Raw genomic sequence first — 20448 nt, 5'->3', positions numbered from 1 at the left:
CAACCTAGATCTCTCTCCACCAACACAAAAACTTTCTTGAAATAGGTTTGCAATACAAATGACATAGCTCCCATAATACAAACATTTGGTTAGAGGCTAACTAGGAGAGCACGTCGAGCATGTAAAAGAGCAAGCAAGTACTTCAAACATATAGGTAAATTATGTACTACATGAAATTTAGAAGAGTGTGAGTACATATTCTTCTTAGTGACCCTTTTGCCGTAACTTGGTTTGCTAAACTCGACACATTAGAAACTAACCTTCTAGTTCAGAACATTGATTTTAGATTAAAATTAATTTAAATAAGACCAATTGTAATCGTTCATGGCTACTCTAAGCAACATTTTCACATTCAGGTGGTGCCTATGGAAGTCCGCAAATGACAAAAAAATCAAAGAAAAGAAGGTTGTCGTGTATATGTTTCCTTTGCAACCCCATAAGTCTCAAACAAAATGACTTTAGAGGTGGATCCGACAACAATATTATGTCAAAAATGCATGAAAGTGGCAAGGTCATTTTGGAAAATACACTTGACAACTGTAGGTACGAACATAAAAACAAAATTTTGGACCATGACAATAATAGGACCTCACTCGTAGATTACGGAGATCAAAACAGTAATAGGAGATTTTACGTGGGAGAAGAATGGTGATATGAAGTTCCAAGCCAAAATTGCAGGAGTCGCCATGCAAGTAACCTCGGTGATATATGAAATAAACTTGCAACTATTGTTTATTGAAGTTGCATATATGCTTCCCTTCCCTGGCAAAGGCGCCAGAAAAGAGCTGTCGAGTTGCTCAACAATTAGCAATTGTCTTGCAATGGCCCACCAGCATGTGGGATCGCGGCAGTTTTCGAGGGTAGTGTATTCAACCCAAATTTGTTGGTTCGACACGATGGGAGTGAAAGGATATTCTCCAGTATTAGTAGTTGAGTTGTCGGCTCAACCGCACCTGAAAGATTAGTATCTGCAAGCAGGATATAAGCAGCAACAGTAGTATCATAGCAACGGTGCTAGGAAAGAATCTGTTGAGGCAGATTATTCCTAACTGAAGTATCAATGGCGCCAGAAAAGTATTGTAGCAGGTAGCAGCAGTGTAACGAGTAACAAAAGTGGCAAGGAACAACAATAGTGACAGCAGTAGCAAGTAACAGCAACAACAAGTAACAGTAGTGGCAGCAGCAGCAGGACAAAGAAAGTAACAGTAGCAGCAAGTAACAGTAGCAGCAACAGTAGTAACAGCAGCAGAGCAAAGCAAGTAACAGCAGCAGAGCAAAGCAAGTAACAGCAGAAGTGGGACAAACCCGTAGGCAATGGATCGGTGATTTGTTGGATGACATTCATCATGCAACAGTTATAACACAGACAGATATGTGGCAAGCTCCCGTTCGTCAATGTGATGTAGGCATGCATTCCGTGTGTAGTCATACGTGCTTAGGGAAAAGAACTTGCATGACATCTATTGTCCATCCCTCCCGTGGCAGCGGGGTCCAAATAGATACTACGGGATATTAAGGTTCTCCTTTTAATAAAGAACCGGACCAACACATTAGCACTTGGTGAACACATGAACTCCTCACACTATGGTCATCACCGGTAGTGGTTCCGGTTATTGTCACTCCGGGGTTGCCGGATCATAACACATCGTAGGTAACTACAACTTGCAAGATCGGATCTAAAACACACATATATTGGTGACAACATAATAATTTCAGATCCGAATTCATGGCACTCGGGCCCTAGTGAAAAGCATTAAGCATGGCAAAGTAGTAGCAACATCAATCTCAGAACATAGTGGATACTAGGGATCAATCCCCGTCAAAACTAACTCGATTACATGATAGAACTCATCCTACTCATCACCGCCCAGCGAGCCTACGAATAGATTACTCATGAACGATGAAGAGCTTCGTGGAATTGGAGAGGGAAGAAGGTTGATGATGACGATGGCGACGATCACCTTGATATGGAGCCCAAAACGGACTCCAGATATGCCCTCCAGGGCAAGAACGGGATGTGGCGGCGCCTCTGGATCGTGAAACGCGATGAAATCTTCTCTCCTGATTTTTTCCGGGACGAAAGGGAATAAATAGCGCTGGAATTGGGGGCAGCAGAGCCATGTGGGCCCCACAAGCTTGGTAGCCGCGGCCAGGGGGATCTTTGCGCAAGTATTTTTCATATTTTCCAGAAATATTCTCCGTAAATTTTCAAGACGTTACGAGAACTTACATTTCTGCACAAAAACAACACCATGGTAATTTTGCTGAAAAAAGCGTCAGTCCGGGTTAGTTCCATTCAAATCATGCAATTTAGAGTCCAAAACAAGGGCAAAAGAGTTTGGAAAAGTAGATACGATGGAGACGTATCAACTCCCCCAAGCTTAAAACCTTGCTTGTCCTCAAGCAACTCAGTTGACAAACTGAAAGAGAAAGAAAAACTTTGACAAACTCGGTTTGATCTTGTTGTTGCAACTATGTCTAACTCATAAGCAGAATTTCAGCAAGATACAAGTTAACCACATAAGCAAGTGACACATAGGTCTCACGCTAAACTAATGTCAATGGCATAATCAGCTAGCGAGCAAATAATAATGAGTTTCAGATACCAACAATTCAATCAAAACAAGCATGAAGCAATATGAATAGGTGGTATCTCGCTAGCTCTTTCTAAGACCGAAAAACATAAATGCAGAGCACTTTCAAAGATCAAGGGCTGACTAAACATTGTAATTCATAGCAACGAAGATCCAGACATAGTCAGACTCAATATCAATCAAAAGCAAAGCATAAAAATGACAGAGCTGCACTCTAATTGGTGCTTATAAGAAGAGGATGACAGAGCTCAAAAGCAAAGCATAAATAGACAAGCCCTTCGCACAGGGAAGCATTGATTTGCAGAGGTGCCAGAGCTCAAGATTTGAAAACAGAGATAATAATTTTGGGTGGCCTGCTTTCATTGTCCACACAATGACCAAGAGTTCTCAATATCTTCCATGCTATTCATGCTATAGGCCGTTCCCAAACAGAAAAGTAAAGTTTTAACTCCCCCACCACCAATCAATCACACTCCACGGCTAGCCGAATCCTCGGGTACCGTCCATACTAACATCAATCCAGGGGGAGTCTTGTTTTACAGTTATGTTTTTGATTTAAGCGTGGAAATAGGCATTCCAATTACCGCCCCCTTTCTCGTGAATGACAGTGAATAAACACATGTCGAGGATAACACGCCTAACATGGAAGATACCAATAGCCTCCTGTCACCACATGAGCGCTTCGGGCATGCAAAACAAATTATTTCTTGAAGGTTTAGAGAAAGGCACATGCAAATTTACTTGGAACGGCAGGTAGATACCGCAAATAGGTAGGTATGCTGGACTCTCATGGAAAAAGTTTTGGGTTTATGGAAGTGAATGCACAAGCAGTATTCCGCTTAGTACAAGTGAAGGCTAGCAAAAGACTGGGAAGCGACCAACTAGAGAGCGACAACAGTCATCAAGATGCAATGAGTTTGACTAACATTGAGTGCAAGCATGAGCAAGATATAAATCACCATGAACACAAACATCATAGAGGCTATGTTGATTTTGTTTCAACTACATGCATGAACATGCACCAAGTCAAGCCACTTGAATCATTCAAAGGAGAATACCATCCTATCATACTACATCATAATCATCTCAAAATCTATGTTGGCATTCAAGAAAAACCATTATAAGCTCCTAGCTAATTAAGCATGGCATCAGAAACTATGATCTCTATGTTGTCATTGCAAACATGGTTCTCTCTCAACAAAGCTGAATCTGGGACGAAAAGCTAGTCATATTTACCAAAACAAAATAGATAGAGTTCATACCAGATTTTCCAGTCTCAGTCACTTCATCATTATTGCCTTTCACTTGCACGATCGAACGATGTGAACAATAATAAGAGTGCTCGTGCATTGGACTAAGTTGAATCTGCAGGCAAACACAAAGGAGAAGACAAAGTAATATGGCTCTTTAACAAATGAACAGGTATGCATGCGAGAGCCACTAAACATTGTAACCATGGTCTTCTACCTCGACTCAAAAAGAAAACTATTTACACGGGAAAGCTCCCAACAAGCAAAAGAAGAAAGGAAAATCTTTTTGGGTTTTCTCAAAAGGACACAGAACAAGAAAACAAGAAAACGAAAATAAACTAGCATGGATAATACAGTGGCAAAGTGTAAACACCGACTAACAAAGTGAAAGCATAAGCATGAATGTAAAGTTGGTGCAAACACGTACTCCCCCAAGCTTAGGCTTTTGGCCTAACTTGGTCTACTCCCAAGGACGGTCCTGGCGAAACCCAAAATCATAATCAGGGTTATACGGGAGTGTTGCAGCCACTGCATGAATAGCTGCTTCGCAGAGACGAGAAGTCTCAGCCTCCCTCTCATACTCCTCTGCTTCTCCAATGGTTATGTAATATCTTCGTTTAACCTGAAAGTCAAAGAAGGTAGGAGCAGGAAGCGTAATATGAAAATCACGTTGTCGGTTAAATACTAACCGGTAAACGAGGGATTCCTTATCTCTCTTGAGAAACTGATAGCGTGTCAGAGCGACACGATCAAGGTAGGCTGTACGGAGAGGGGGATCTCCTGAAAGGATGGGTACTCCAAGAAAATTTGCTAAGCGTGTAGCATAAATCCCACCAAAGAAATCCCCATCAATGGCATTATTATTCAGCCTCCTTGCTATTATAGCTCCCATGTTGAAGCTCTTGTCACCTGTTACTGCGGTCTTAAGGATACTAAGGTCGGATGCGCATAGGTGACAATGTTCAACCTTGTCGTCAATGCATCTACCTATGAAGAGGGCAAAGTAGTGCAAGGTAGGGAAATGAATGCTTCCTATGGTAGCTTGCGTGATGTCTCTAGTTTCTCCAACAGTTGTACTAGAGACAAAATCTCTAACCGAAGACTTAGCAGGATCATTAAGACTACCCCCATCAGGTACCTTGCTAATCCTATTGAAATCCTCCAAATCCATGCTGTAGGATTTATCATACAGATCAAACAGTATGGATGAGTCACGGCTAACTGAAAATTTAAATCTACGCACGAAAGAGGCAGTGAGCATAGCATACTGTTCACATTTATTTGAGAGGAATTCTTCTAACCCGGCATTGTTGACAAGTGTATCAAACTCATCCTTGAAGCCTGCTTCGATCATGAACTCATTGGAAGGCCATTCACATGGTTGTACCGGTGCGTCCCTTAGTTCATAAGGATCGGGCTCCCGAATAGAAAGACGGGGACCCTTCTTACTTGAGGAACCACCATGAAACTTCCTCCTGAGCATAATTTCTTTTTGCTGAAATTTTTGAAGTTCAAGAGAAAAGTGAATAAAGACCAACCACACCTTGTAGCAACTACTCCTACTAGTGCCTAGAGACCGTATCACGCGCTAAAACTACTTGGGATCAGCTAAAATCAACATTTCAAGCTCAAGAACAGGGTCACCAAGGTAGCAAGAATACGCAAAGGATAAAGCACTAGAGTAGAAACTAACTGGACCAATGGAGGAGTCACTTACCAAGGAGTAATTTCCCCAAAACGGTTCGGAGAAAGGTGCTTTGAGCAAGGAGATCGAAAATCACAGCCAAATGAGCAAGAACACGGGTTTGAGCTGCGAAACGATTTTTTCTGGAGGTAGAAGAAGAGGATGGGAGCTGGAATGAGTGGAGGGGGTCCCTATGGGCCACACAAGATTGGTAGCCGCGGCCATGGGGAAGGCCGCGGCTACAGGGCTTGTGGCCCACTGGTGTGGCCCGCAGGCCAGCTCTCAGTCCCAGTATTTTTCAAAAAATCCAGAAAAAATCATATTTGATTTTCAGGACCATCAGAGAACTTTTATGTTCGGGGTACTTTTCTCCCAGACGCTAAAATAGAAAACAGGGAAAACTAAACTAAATCTATCATTTTTCTTCTAAGCAACAGAAAGTGAAAGCTTAAAATAGAGGTATGTGACTCCTTGATTCATCCATTTCATGGTCATTGAAAGAAATCCGTCAATGGGGTTGATCAAATCCTCATGACAAAACTTTTTCAAAACGCAAAAGGAAATGGAGAATTGTCGAGTAGCCGCTAAGTCACCTCAATGGGGATATGAATCTCCCCAACAAGCAAATCATACTTCATCTTTACACGAGGAATAGGGCATTCAAAGCTCCCAATAAGAATTGATGAAGTTTTTTCGATAGCATTCATGCAATGTACTTGATATCATTTCTTCGGAAAGTGCACTATATGCTCATTACCGTTGACATGGAAGGTGACATTGCCTTTGCTGCAATCTATAACAGCCCTTGCGGTGTTTAAGAACGGTCTTCCAAGAATGATCGCCATGGCATCATCCTCGGGAATATCCAAGATAACAAAGTCTGTTAAGATAGTAGTGTTAGCAACCACAACAGGCACATCCTCGCAAATGCCGTCAGGGAAAGCAGTACATTTGTCGGCCATTTGCAGAGAAATTTTAGTGGTTGTCAACTTATCCAGTTCAAGTCTACGATAAAGAGAGAGAGGCATAACACTAACACTGGCTCCAAGGTCACATAAGGCAGTTCTTACGTAGTTTCCTTTAATGGAGCAAGGTATACTGGCACTCCGGGATCACCAAGTTTCTTAGGAGTTCCACCTTTGAAAGTGTAATTGGCAAGCATGGTGGAGATCTCAAGATCTGGTATCTTCCATTTATTAGTCAAGATAACTTTCATGTACTTGGCATATGGAGACATTTTGAGCATATCAATTAACCGCATCTGCAGAAAGACGGGTCTCAACATTTCAATAAAGCGCTCAAAATCCTCATCATCCTTTTTCTTGGATGTCTTAGGAGGAAAGGGCATAGGTCTCTGAACCCATGGCTACCTTTCTTTACCATGCTTCCTAGCAGTCAAGTCATTCTTATCGTATCTCTTAGGTTGTGGGTTATCAGGATTAACCGTAGGTTCAATCTCCACATCCTTATCATTGCTAGGTTGAGCATTATTACGAACATCACTGTCCATATTGTCACCAGGTTCATGTTCATCACCAGATTGTGTTTCTGCATTAGACGCAGAAATATCATTTAGTTCTTGAGGTGTGATAGTATTTGGTGAACTGACATGTATGTTTCTATCATCCTTCTTCTTCTTCTTAGGATGACTCGGTGTATCAGCATTAATTCCTTGAGAATCTTGATCAATTCTCTTAGGATGGCCTTCAGGATACAAAGGTTCGTGAGTCATTTTGCCTCCTCTAGTAATGACTCTGACAGAGTTGTCATTTAATTCATTGAGCAGGTCATTTTGAGCTTTAAGTACTTGTTCTACCTGAGTAGTAATCATAGAGGCATGTTTACTCACAAGCTTCATATCATTGACATTTCTGTCTACACAAGCACTTAAATGACTAAGCATACGAGTACTTTGCTCCAATTGTCTGCTAACATAATCATTGAAATTATGTTGATTGGCAACAAAGTTGTCAGATTCATCAAAGCATAGGCTAGCAGGTTTGTCAAAAGGAATATCACTCTCATTGAATCTACGCAGAGAATTCACCTCTAGTACTTGTATCGGGTTATCGAGACCATGGATCTCTTCGATAGGCGGTAGATTTTTGAAATCTTCAGATTTAATGCCTTTCTCTCGCATAGATTTCTTGGCTTCTTGCATATCTTCAGGACTGAGGAATAGAATACCTCTTTTCTAAGGAGTTGGCTTAGGAGGTGGTTCGGGAATAGTCCAAGCATTATCATTGATCAAGATGTTATTCAGTAGGATCTCAGCTTGTTCTACAGTTCGTTCCCTAAAAACACAACCGGCACAACTAGCTAGGTGGTCTCTAGAAGCATCGGTAAGTCCGTTATAGAAGATATCAAGTATCTCGTTCTTCTTAAGAGGGTGATCAGGCAAAGCAATCTGTAGCTGAATGAGCCTCCCCCAAGCTTGTGGGAGACTCTCTTCTTTGAGTTGAGCAAAGTTGTATATTTCCTGCAAGGCAGCTTGCTTCTTATGGGAAGGGAAATATTCCTCACATGAGTAATAGACCATATCCTGGAGACTACTCACACATCCAGGAGCAAGAGAAGTGAACCAGGCTTTAGCGTCATCCTTTAGAGAGAAACGAAATAGCTTAAGGATGTAGTAATAGCAGATCTTCTCCTCACCAGTGAAAAGGGTGGCTATATCGTGTAGTTTGGTAAGATGCGCTACGACCATCTCAGACTCATAACTATGGAAAGGATCAGATTCGACTAGAGATATTATCTCACGGTCGACAGAGAATTCATAAACCTCATCGGTGATAAAGATAGGTGAAGTGGCAAACTTCGGGTCGTATTTCATCCTAGCTTTCAGAGATTTTTCCTTCCACTTGAGAAGTAATTTCTCAGCGCCATAGGCATCCTTACACGCAAGAAAACCCTCAGCTAGCTCTCCCTCCATAACATAACCCTCATGTATATCAGGCAATTCATATCTAGGAGAGCTAGATCTAGCAGGAGCAAAACCAGGTTCTATCTCAATAGTATCAGCAGTTTCAGAAGCATCGCGAGCATTGGCAGTAACTCTAGCAATATGAGCATCAAGGAATACCCCTAGTGGCATATCAGGCAAATTAGTATCTCTAGCAGTATCAAGCATAGCATCATCAGGCAAAATAGCATCTCTAGCATCATCAGGCAAAGAAGTATCAAGCATAGCATCATCAAGCATAGTAGCATCTCTAGCATCATCAGGCAAGGCAGTATCAAGCATAGCATCATGGATAGCAGTATCAGGAATAGCATCTCTAGCAGTATCAGGCATATCATCTCTAGCAGTATCAAGCATAGCATCTCTAACAGTATCAGGCATAGCATCTCTAGTAGTATCAGGCATAGCATCTCTAGCAGTAGGTGGTGGTGCAAACTTACTCATAACTGAAGGTGAACCAAGTGCAGAGCTAGATGGCAGTTCCTTACCTCCCCTCGTAGTTGAGGGCAAGACTTTGGTTCTTGGATCTTTCAGATTCTTCATAGTGATCAGCAGATATAAATCCCAAGTGACTCAGAGAATATAGCTATCCTCCCCGGCAACAGCGCCAGAAAAATGCTGCTCCCTTCCCTGGCAACGGCGCCAGAAAAATGTTGCTTCCCTACCCTGGCAACGGCACTAGAAAAGAGTTGTCCAGTTGCTCAACAATTAGCAATTGTCTTACAATAGCCCACCAGCGTGTGGGATCGCGGCAGTTTTCGAGGGTAGAGTATTCAACCCAAATTTGTTGGTTCGACACGATGGGAGTGAAAGGATATTCTCCAGTATTAGCAGTTGAGTTGTCGGCTCAACCACACGTGAAAGATAAGTATCTGCAAGCAGGATATAAGTAGCAAAGGTAGTATGATAGCAACGGTGCTAGGAAAGAATATGTTGACGGCAGATTATTCCTAACTGAAGTATCAATGGCATCAGAAAAGTATTGTAGCACGTAGCAGCAGTGTAACGAGTAATAGCAGTGGCAAGGAACAACAATAGTGACAACAGTAGCAAGTAGCAACAGTAGCAAGTAACAGCAACAACAAGTAACAGTAGTGGCAGCAGTAGTGGCAGCAGCAGCAGGACAAAGCAAGTAACAGTAGCAGCAACAGTAGTAACAACAGCAGAGCAAAGCAAGTAACAACAGCAGTGGGACGAAATCGTAGGCAATGGATCGGTGATTTGTTGGATGACATTCATAATACAACAGTTATAACACAGAGAGATATGTCGCTAGCTCCCGTTCTTCAATGTGATGTAGGCATGTATTCCGTGTGTAGTCATACGTGCTTAGGGAAAAGAACTTGCATGACATCTATTGTCCATCCCTCCCGTGGTAGCGGGGTCCAAATGGATACTACGGGATATTAAGGTTCTCCTTTTAATAAAGAACCGGACGAACGCATTAGCACTTGGTGAACACATGAACTCCTCAAACTATGGTCATCACCAGGAATGGTTCCGGTTATTGTTACTCCGGGGTTGCCGGATCATAACACATAGTAGGTAACTACAACTTGCAAGATCGGATCTAAAACACACATATATTTGTGACAACATAATAATTTCAGATCTGAATTCATGGCACTCGGGCCCTAGTGAAAAGCATTAAGCATGGCAAAGTAGTAGCAACATCAATCTCAAAACATAGTGGATACTAGGGATCAATCCCCGTCAAAACTAACTCGATTACATGATAGATCTCATCCTACTCATCACTGCCCAGTGAGCCTACGAATAGATTACTCACGAACGATGAAGAGCTTCATGGAATAGGAGAGGGAAGAAGGTTGATGATGACGATGGCGACGATCTCCTTGATCCGGAGCCCAAAACGGACTCCAGATCTGCCCTCTAGGGCAAGAACGGGATGTGGCGGCGCCTCTGGATCGTGAAACGCTATGATATCTTCTCTCCTGATTTTTTCCGGGATGAAAGGGAATAAATAGCGCCGGAATTGGGGGTGGCAGAGCCACGTGGGCCCCACAAGCTAGGTAGCCGCGGCCAGGGGGGAGGCCGCGGCTACAGGGCTTGTGTCCCACTGGCCCATCCCCTCCGGTGGATCTTTGCGCAGGTATTTTTCGTATTTTCCAGAAATATTCTCCGTAAATTTTCAGGACGTTCCGAGAACTTTCATTTCTGCACAAAAACAACACCATGGCAATTTTGCTGAAAATAGCGTCAGTCCGAGTTAGTTCCATTCAAATCATGCAAATTAGAGTCCAAAACAAGGGCAAAAGAGTTTGGAAAAGTAGATACGATGGAGACGTATCAATATACAAGAACCAATTGTCCTAACCGATAATCTTAGACTTGCAAAGGCTACAACAACATGATTTCCTAGTCTGGATCTAGGGCATTAGGAAATCAAAAGCATGCTTTCAGATTTTTTGTACAAATAACAGATCTGAAGTTAATACAAGCATATGTAGGACTACGTAGAGGTTAAGGAGGTGGGGGAGAGAGGTTTCCCCACCCCTTGGATCAGGTTGGAATATTAGGGCGAGGGCTTAGATTGTTTTTTAGTACCCCCTCCCAAAAACTAATGATTTGTCTTTCACCTCCATTGGCCAATTCTGATATTGCTCCGCATTGTATAGAAGTGTATCATATCCATAGAAATCACAACATTGAAGCTTATGCATCGGAAAATTGGCAATGACATGGGATATTTTACCTTTTTATTTTTCTTTCCATGATAGCAAAAATCCCCATCCATTTTTCATAGATGAGCCACTCGTTTGCGCTCTCCACCACTCCCACGACCGTGGCGGTAGTAGCTTGATACAGGAAAGCATCGGGTCATGCTCCAGAAGCTCGCCTTGGATTTGCTTGATGCCCCCAAAGGAGATAACACCCAATGTCACAAAATTGTAGTTGTAGCCCATCGGCATTTGTGTTGGCAACCATGGTGTGCGGCCACAACTCCAAGAACTTGCGCTAGCACAAGGGCGTCCAGGGTAACATGCACAAGATGAACCTCTCCCTCGACAGCGGTATCATCATGCACGAGGAGACCAAGTTAGCTTCCAAAAAGACGTGATCTCGTATGAATGTACCATCTAACTCCATTAATTTCCTCCTCACACACCTTAACACCAACCTCGTCCCTACACTTCAATAAGATTACCTTTACTCAAGTTGCTACCACTCTGCCTACTACTAATCTGCTACTACTATTGTTATTTTTCTACCACTGCTATCATATTACTGTGCTACTAATAAATTACTACAAGGAAGTGATTTCTAAGGTGTGGTTGCATTGACAAGTCAACTGTCAAGACTTATAAATATTATTTGGCTCCCCTTGTCTCGAATTAATAAATTTGGGTGAAATCTATCCTCGAAGACTACCACGATCCCCAATACTTGTGGGTCATCAGAGATCAAGCTCCAAAAGCCCCATTCGAATTTCCACATTTCACTATGTCACATACCCTAAATTCATCTGGACTCACCGAAACATATACACCCGGAGTCACCGGGCCATTCATGACATAGCCATTGCATAAACCCCATAATTTCGGTATCACCGAGTCGACCCTTCGGTCCCACCGAGGAGCACTTGCCAACTCTTTGTTGCTTACTGAAATTCATTTGGAATTTCTGAACGGTTTCAGTCGATGACACCCAAGTGTGTAAAGTGCTTCGTTCATCACATCTTAGAGCCACCAACCGTTTTCATCCAATTTCACCAAATATCGTAAAGTTCAAACATTTGGTACTAGTCAGTCGCACTGAATGTTTTCACCCAGTCTCACCGAACAATTCATAAAGGTGTGTAACGGTGGAATTTATGGTTTCACTATATATACCCTATCAATTCCACCAAACTCTTAGAGAGCAATCAAAGCAAACCATATACATTCGATACCCATATTTCTGAGAGAGGGCTCCCCGTCCTTATGTTGAGATCAAAGGGATTCCACCCCAACCATAGAAATATTTGATTTGTAGTCAGCTCATGGATATCACCCAAACCCTCTCCTACCCCAATCCAAAATACGTGAGAGAGTCTTTGAGTGTTTGGGAGATTATATTTTAAAACACAAGAGTAAGGAGTTCATTATCAACAACCGCATCTATTACCTTTTGGAGAGGGTGCCTCCTAGATTTGTTAGGTGTGCTTGGGAGTCTCCAAATCATGTGGAAAAAAGCAATAAGTTTGTAAGGGCAATGAGGTCCCGTACTTCGTGGAGATCTATCCAGAGTGAGGGTAGTCCTGTTGGGGAACATAGTAGTAATTCAAAAAATTCCTAGGACACACAAGGATTTATCTAGGAGAAACCAGTAATGAGCAAGGGGGTAGAGCATCTTCATACCTTTGAAGATCGCTAAGCAGAAGCATTACTAGAACGCGGTTGATGGATTCATACACGCAGCGATTCAGATCGCGGAAGATTCCGATCTAAGCACCGAACAACGGCGCCTCCGCGTTCAACACACGTGCAGGCAAGTGACGTCTCATACGCCTTGATCCAGAAAGGAGATAGAAAAGGTTGAGGGAGAGCTCCGGAAGCACGACGGCGTGGTGACGGTGGAGCTATGTAGTTCTCTGGCACGGCTTCACCAAGCACCGCGTAGGAGGAAGAGAGGGAGAGGTAGGGTTGTGCCTTAGAGAGGTGGAATTGTGTGTTTGCAGCCCCAAACCCCTTGGGTTTATGTAGGAGGAGAGGGAGGAGGGTGCGCCACCCCTAGGGTTTCCCCTAGGTGGTGCGCAGCCCTAGATGGGAGAGGGGTGGCGCCCTAGGGTGGGTTTGGCGCCCAAGATAGCCTCCCATGCCTAGGGTTTGGCCCCCCTTAGCCCCTTGTGCGCCTTAGGACCTTGGTGGTGGCGCACCAACCAACCTAGGGGCTGGCTCCCATCCACTCTTGGCCCATGTAGCCTTTCGGGGTCGGTGTCCCTTCCCGGTGGACCCCCGGAATTCTTCCAGTGGTCCTGGTACATTAACGGTGATTCCCAAAACACTTCCGACGATCAAATCTCCACTTCCTATGTATGAATATTTCCCTCCAGACCATTCCATAACTCCTCGTGACGTCCGGGATCTCATCCGGGACTCTGAACAACCTTCAGTAACCACATACTATTCCCATTACAACCTCAGCATCATCTAACCTTAAGTGTGTAGACCCTACGGGTTCGGGAACCATGCATACATGACCGAGACACCTCTCCGATCAATAACCAACAGCGGGGTCTGGATATCCATGTTGGTTCCCGCATGTTCCACGATAATCTCATCGGATGAACCACGATATCGAGGGTTCAATCAATCCCGTGTGCAATTTCGTTTGTCTACCAGTATGACACTTGCCTGAGATTCGATCATCGGTATCCCTATACCTTGATCAATCTCGTTTCCCACAAGTCTCTTTACTTGTTGCGTATAACATCATGCCATGACTAACTATTTAGTCACATTGAGCTCAGTATGATAATGCATTACCGAGTGGGCCGAAAGATACCTCTCCGTCACACGGAGTGACAAATCTTAGTCTCGATTCATGCCAACCCAACAGACACTTTCGGAGATACCTGTAGTGCACCTTTATAATCACCCAGTTACGCTATGACGTTTGATACACCCAAAGCATTCCTACGGTATCCGGGAGTTGCACAATCTCATGGTCTAAGGAAATGATACTTAACATTAGAAAAGCTTTAGCAGACGAACAATACGATCTAGTGCTATGCTTAGGATTGGGTCTTGTCCATCACATCATTCTCCTAATGATGCGATCCCGTTATCAATGACATCCAATGTCCATGATCAGGAAACCATGATCATCTATTGATCAACGAGCTAGCCAACTAGAGGCTCACTAGGGACACAATGTGATCTATATATTCACACATGTATTACGGTTTCCGGTTAATACAATTATAGCATGAATAATAGACAATTATCATGAACTAGGAAATATAATAATAACCACTTTATTATTGCCTCTAGGGCATATTTCCAACAAGTCCTTCGTGGGCGCAAGCCCTAGTGGGATATGCAAGGTTGATTCATCATGGACCCTTTATGGGTGAAGCCCTTCATGGACTCGATTTCTCCATGGAATCTTGCAACAATTATCCTTGAGATCATTGATCCTTGATATTGAAGCCTCCATCAACGTGGATGTACGATAGTACCACCTATCAGAACCATGTGTCACAAAACTTCTGTGTCAGCCCTTCTTTTTGAATCTCTCAAACTCCACTCCTTCAATTCCTACACATGCATGATTGTTATTTACCGCCACCCGTACTCTAGATATGCATGTGTAGGGCATTCTTAGTGGTACCTAGGTTGTACCAAAATCTGCTTAGAAGTTAAGAAACATTAAAAATGCTAACTGGGTCTTGTTAGTGTCTATTCACCCCATCCTCCCGCTAGATGCCCATTTCGGTCCTACAAATGCATTCATGATTGTAGGTGGCAAGCGTTGGATTGTGGCTCTCCGACGTGTGCGTGATGGTTGTCGGTGTGCCAAGGACGAGCGTATGTCGTCTCGTGATAGAGGCAACATCGTCCAGGTCATGGGCACAATAGTGCCTCCTCGTCGTCTTCTAACATTGTCAAGCTGGTGCACAAGGAGGAGATCGGAGCAATAGTCTCGAGGTTTTGGTCCTGGTTGCAAGTGGGTTCGTGTCGGTGTGGACTACCGGCGGCCAGCTTCGATGGCCCGAGCGGTGACCAAACGTGGGATGACATCCCATCTATACACTAGCGTCATTTGACCTGGCGTGGAGTACTAGCTCAAACATATATGTGAAGATCATCAAGAAGGTGACTCGAGCACCGTGTTAATTCCGAGGTGAAAACACTCTTTTTGGCCTTTATTTATGAGGTTGAGCAATTACAAACCTTTGTCATTACCTTCATGAAGATATTGTCTACTCGTTGATTTGCTGGCTATCGCTTTTTGGACTAAGCAATCATGATGAAAATTATTTGTATGGCCGTCTTTAGCCGGACGTGACGCAGATGTCGTGCGGGCGTGTATCCCTTCTCGAAGGCATTGCTTGAAAAAGTCGACTTAGTCATAGCTGTCAATTTTATATCGTGTAATGGTTTATCATAGTTGTTTAAGTTATGTACTCACGTTGTTGATGTATTTGGTCTCGCCACCTTGTGTACTTCAAAAAGGTTGTTTGCATCACGATGATGCAGAGGATGAGGGTTTTAACATCGTCTTTAGGATTATTATTTTTGTTATACCGTAGCTAGTTTTAACACTAGGTTCAGTTGCAACGATCGTGATCATCTTTGGAGGCAATGCCCCTTGATTCGGGGTTTAAGAGATGTAAATCCTCGGGGATTGCTATTCTCCATGCAAACTATATCCATTCAGGTCGAGTTAATGAGGCCTTGGGCGCACTTGTCTATTCAAAAATAAAATTGAAAGGGGATCAAGTGTCTTTTTTAGGCTGGCCATAATGGGGGTATCATAGCTAATAACATAGTCTTGGGACTAGCAAACATGGTGATGTGACAACTAATTAAAGAAGAAAGAGAGAGGATTAGAGTAACATAGGTAGATACCGTAACATGTTAAATGTTATGCTACTATGTGTCATGCATGTGAATAAATGAGATCATCTATGATACTAGTTTGTGTTACTATACACTATGAAGGTAGTATCATACAATAGTAACATATGCATGATATTACTATATGTTACTCTCCACCAGAAGCAACCTTAGGTTTGGATGTTTTCCTGCACTAAACTATTAGCACTAGTACTCAGTTACGGAGGTAAAGAGTAGACTGGATGAGTCACGGCTCACCTTAGAATTTTACAATAGCTTTATTTCATAGGAAAAAGGTTAATAATATTATTTTAATTAACAGTTTTACTATTGATACATCCTGATTCATTAGCCCAGATCCGCTAGTGCTACTCCACTTCTCCACCAGCGCAACCAAATTAAAGTATTAAACACTTGGTCGGTATTATGCCTATATTTAATTTTTCTTGGCAGGAGTACTACGCGTAGTTGATGGTGCAGCCAGTGCCACAGTTTATATCTCCTTCTTTTTTGAACAGGCTGAATTCACGAGGGGGACAAGGATGGGGGCCTCCATAGAAGCGTGCAGGCTATGAGCACAGCAGTAGAGGTAGAGACGTGGCAAGTGGCAAGTTGCACGCACCGACCGAGTCCGCAACGCATAGCACAAAACACATGTGTGTGCGGACGTGCGCTGCCTCCGGCTCAACGCATGCACCGAGCCGGACGCCGCCGCGCGGCGCGCATCCAAGTCAAGAAACCAAACCAACAGAGGCAAAATTCCGTGTTCTCACCCTTTTGATAAGTTTATTCAGATATGATTCTAGTGTATAAAAATTTCATGATCTAACATTTTCTCTACAATCGGATTCATGATGATAGGGTATAATAACCTATCGTCGATGGCCCTGGCGATAGGGTTGCATGTCCTACGACAAAAAAATTCCAAGTTAGATATTCAATGCATGTACGTATCTACCGTCGGAACCATTCACACTAAAGTTACAGATGCTATCGTCAGCCCCTACAATGGTAGGCAATTTTCTTACCATCAAGAAACCCGACGGTAGGTTGTTATACTCTACTGTTAAGAGATCCAGTAGTAACAAAAAATCAGATTCCATTTTTTTGCAAACTGAAATTAAATACGAATAAACCTTGTTAAAAGAGTCAAAACACAAAATTTAGCCCATTATCAACAACAAGAAGCTACGCAGGAAGGACAGTCTCTCACGTATGCCACCTTGGCAAGGAATACTGTTGAGGGAGAGGCCGGGCGCTTCCGCGCGTGTGTGGGGATGGCGTCTGGATAGTCCTTTGGGCGTTTTCGTACCCGATTTTACTGTATCGAAGTTAAAAAAAAAGTCTAGCGATGGATCCTCCCTTCCCTAGGCCTTTGTTTTTCATTCGCCCCACATCCACACTGTTTGGATTCTAGGGTTAGAGTTAGAGTTGGTTAGATTGAACTCATCTAACCCTCAAAAATCCAAACAGGGTGAGTTAGAGTTGGTTAGATGCATCTAACCCATCCAAAAAATCTAACCCACCCAAGAGGTGCTTTTTTGGGTTAGAGTTAGGTGGGGCCCAGAAAAAGTTACTTTTCTCTCTTCCTCCATCACACAAAATCCTAGATAAAGGAGCCAAATGATTGGAAAAAATGCATTTATTGGCAATCTAACCTTCCATCCAAACACCTCCTTGATTAGAGTTAGGACCTGTTCGGATCCTCTCTGCTCCCAAATGCGGCTCCCGGAGCGGAGGGAGCGCCAGCGTAATTTTAGGAAGTTGGTAAAACCGGGCTCCTCCTTTCCTCTAGGACGTGGAGCGAAGTTTTGAATGGAAAAGATCCCGAACAGACTCTTAGTTCAGGATTAGTCTAAAGTTAGAATCTAATTTTAATCTCTAACCGAGTTAGAGTATCCAAACAGGGCCCATCGCCTCATCCGTTCCCGCACACAACCTCCATCGCCTCCGCATCAGCATCGCTCTCCCACGTCCGTTGCCGCCCGCCGCCACCTCCGCCCCTTCTCTCACGCCTTCTCCCCTCGTTCCTCTCTCCTAGCCTATCTCTAGCCCTTCACTTCTCCTTTTCTTCCCCGAGTACGGTAGCGGAAGGGGGGTCGCGACGGGACGGTAGCGGAAGGGGGGTCGCGACGGGAGAGAGGTTCTCCACCCCTAGCAAATGACGTCGCCGCCTCTAACCTCGACCTCGTGTGCAGCAGCGGCAGGGACCTCTGCCCGTGGGTCTTTGTCTCACTGATCATCCTCCGGGAGGCGATTCGCTATCGGCGCCTTAGCGTCGGCTGCCACGTGAAGGAGGGTCGTGCTCCTGGTCAGGATCTCCGTGCTCCCGCTCCTGCGCTCCGTGAAGCGACGGCCACGCGCGGCGCGATGGGCCCCGGCGGCGCTGTTCTCATCGGGGATCATCGCCGGCGACAAGCCCGTTCTGGTAAGCGTCGAGGCCTCACCGATCACTCCAAGATCTCCCTGTAGGCTGCTGCTCTGACAGGGGGAGCTTCTCCTCGCAGGTGCGTGATTTCGTGAGGTTGGCGTTGTACGACCCCAACCACGGCTACTTCTCCAAGCGGTCGGGACCCGTGGGTGTGCTCGACTCCCCCAGCTGCTTCCACAAGTTCGACGTACTGCTTGCTTCTGTGCCTCCCATGTGCTCCTTCGCCAAGTTCGGTCTGTTGGAGTGCACTTGATCGAGGAATTTGGGTTTTTTCAGTTGTTTGTTGGGGCGGCATTTCCACAAACATGTTGGATGCGTGAGTGCTCTGCTTGGAATACGTACCTCATATTGTAGTATTATGGAAAAAAGACCCAAGACTGCAGCTCTCATATTTTCTTGCATCGATAGTTAACCTGAATTCGTGTTTCATATTGTAGTATGATGGTTTCACTATCGTGCATGTTCTATTGTTGTTTATTTTCCATTATTTTCCAACTGGTTTGATATTAATTTGCAGGATAGTAAGTTATATATATATAGTGCATGAATGCATGAATGCTACACACTCTCGATCGCTCTTTCCCTGTTGGCATCTTACTTAGTTTAATCATGGTGATTGCTCTTGCAGATAACAACATTCTTGCAAGCCTTGATCCCTATCTTCAATGGAATACTCTTGGTATGCATTTTGATTGGTTTCTCCTTACGTCTGCGGGGAAGGCACGATATGTTTGCGATGCTGTCCTCTGTGAGGGGAGACGCTGCTCCACACACCAACACCGGCGCCACCGAGAAGCTTAGCATGAGTAAATGGATGTGTGCGTCAGAGTTGTGCCCGTGTTCCCTTATTGCTACTGTAGTAGCTTTCTCTGCACTGCACTTTTCTATTCACCGTATTTTACTTATATACGCTTCCTGCATCATACAAACACGTTCACAACTAATGAAGCTAGATAAGTACGTCCAGATACGCTCAAGAGGCGCGCCCAGGGTGCGCCCCTACCACTAGTATACGAGAATGAGACGTCGCTACTGCCCACTCGAGTGGAGTACTAATGCATGTTTGGGACGCACATGCATTTCTTTTTCTTTTTGAATGCAGCGGAATGCACATGCAGTCCTCATTCATTCTTCGTGTGTGCGTTTGACCATGGTGAGTGGCAGTGCTGTTCGCAAGAAGAAAAAAGGAAACCGTGACGAATGTGTGCGCCTCTCGCATCGAATGATTGTGTTTTTGTCTCGTCTCGACACGATGTGTTGGCCGTCGCCCGTAGTCCAGGGACTGCGTTGAGTTGAGTTTGTCTTTGTTAGGATTAATTAGTTAGTTTAATTAATAAAAATCCCTGCTTAACAAACTGACATGCGGTTTTTGTTCTCAGTGGGTCGCGTCCTAATGTAACGGACACATCATTTCAAACCGTCGATTTGTAAACGTCGCATGTGTGCGACATATCCCTTTCAAGGATATATATTTGTACATCATCGACATCAATCAAATGAGATCATTACACTGTTTCTTTAACGTGATAACACACGCCTCTTCCGCGAGAGAGACATACCACACAAGAAGTCGTCGGAGAAAGATTTGGAACCAACTAATACAATGGAGGAGGAAATGTGTTTAGTAGATAGTGGATCTACTAACATGATACTTAGGGAGATGAAGTATTTTTCACACACTCAAGAAGAGTAATGGAAGTGTCACGACAATTGCTGGTAGAGACACTGTAATGGTTGGTTCTAGCCAAGCTACAATTACACTTTCTATGGGTACTAAATTAATAATATCGAATGCTCTATTATATCCCGATTCTACTCGTACCTTGCTGAGTTTTAAGGATATCCGTAAAAATTGTTTCCATGTGGAAACTGGTAAAGAGAGTGGGTGTGAATGCCTACTCATAACTCAGCAAAAGGGGTTTCGAAAGGAAATCCTTGAGAATTTGCCTTCTCTATCTTTTA

The 20448-nt window shown here is 43.8% G+C and overlaps 1 long non-coding RNA gene across 1 annotated transcript; it reads left to right on the top strand.

The window, feature by feature from the left end:
• Positions 1-17980: 17980 nt before the first annotated feature.
• On the top strand, positions 17981-19391 carry LOC123439678. Its single transcript, XR_006630139.1, has 3 exons — positions 17981-18483; positions 18563-18802; positions 19115-19391. It is a non-coding gene; the product is annotated as an uncharacterized LOC123439678 (long non-coding RNA).
• The last annotated feature ends 1057 nt before the right edge of the window (positions 19392-20448 follow it).

Source organism: Hordeum vulgare, chromosome 3H (assembly GCF_904849725.1).
Source record: "Hordeum vulgare subsp. vulgare chromosome 3H, MorexV3_pseudomolecules_assembly, whole genome shotgun sequence".
Taxonomy (NCBI): Eukaryota; Viridiplantae; Streptophyta; class Magnoliopsida; order Poales; family Poaceae; genus Hordeum; species Hordeum vulgare.
The sequence above is the reverse complement of the archived record's forward strand: the minus strand, read 5'-3'. Positions and strand labels throughout refer to the sequence as shown.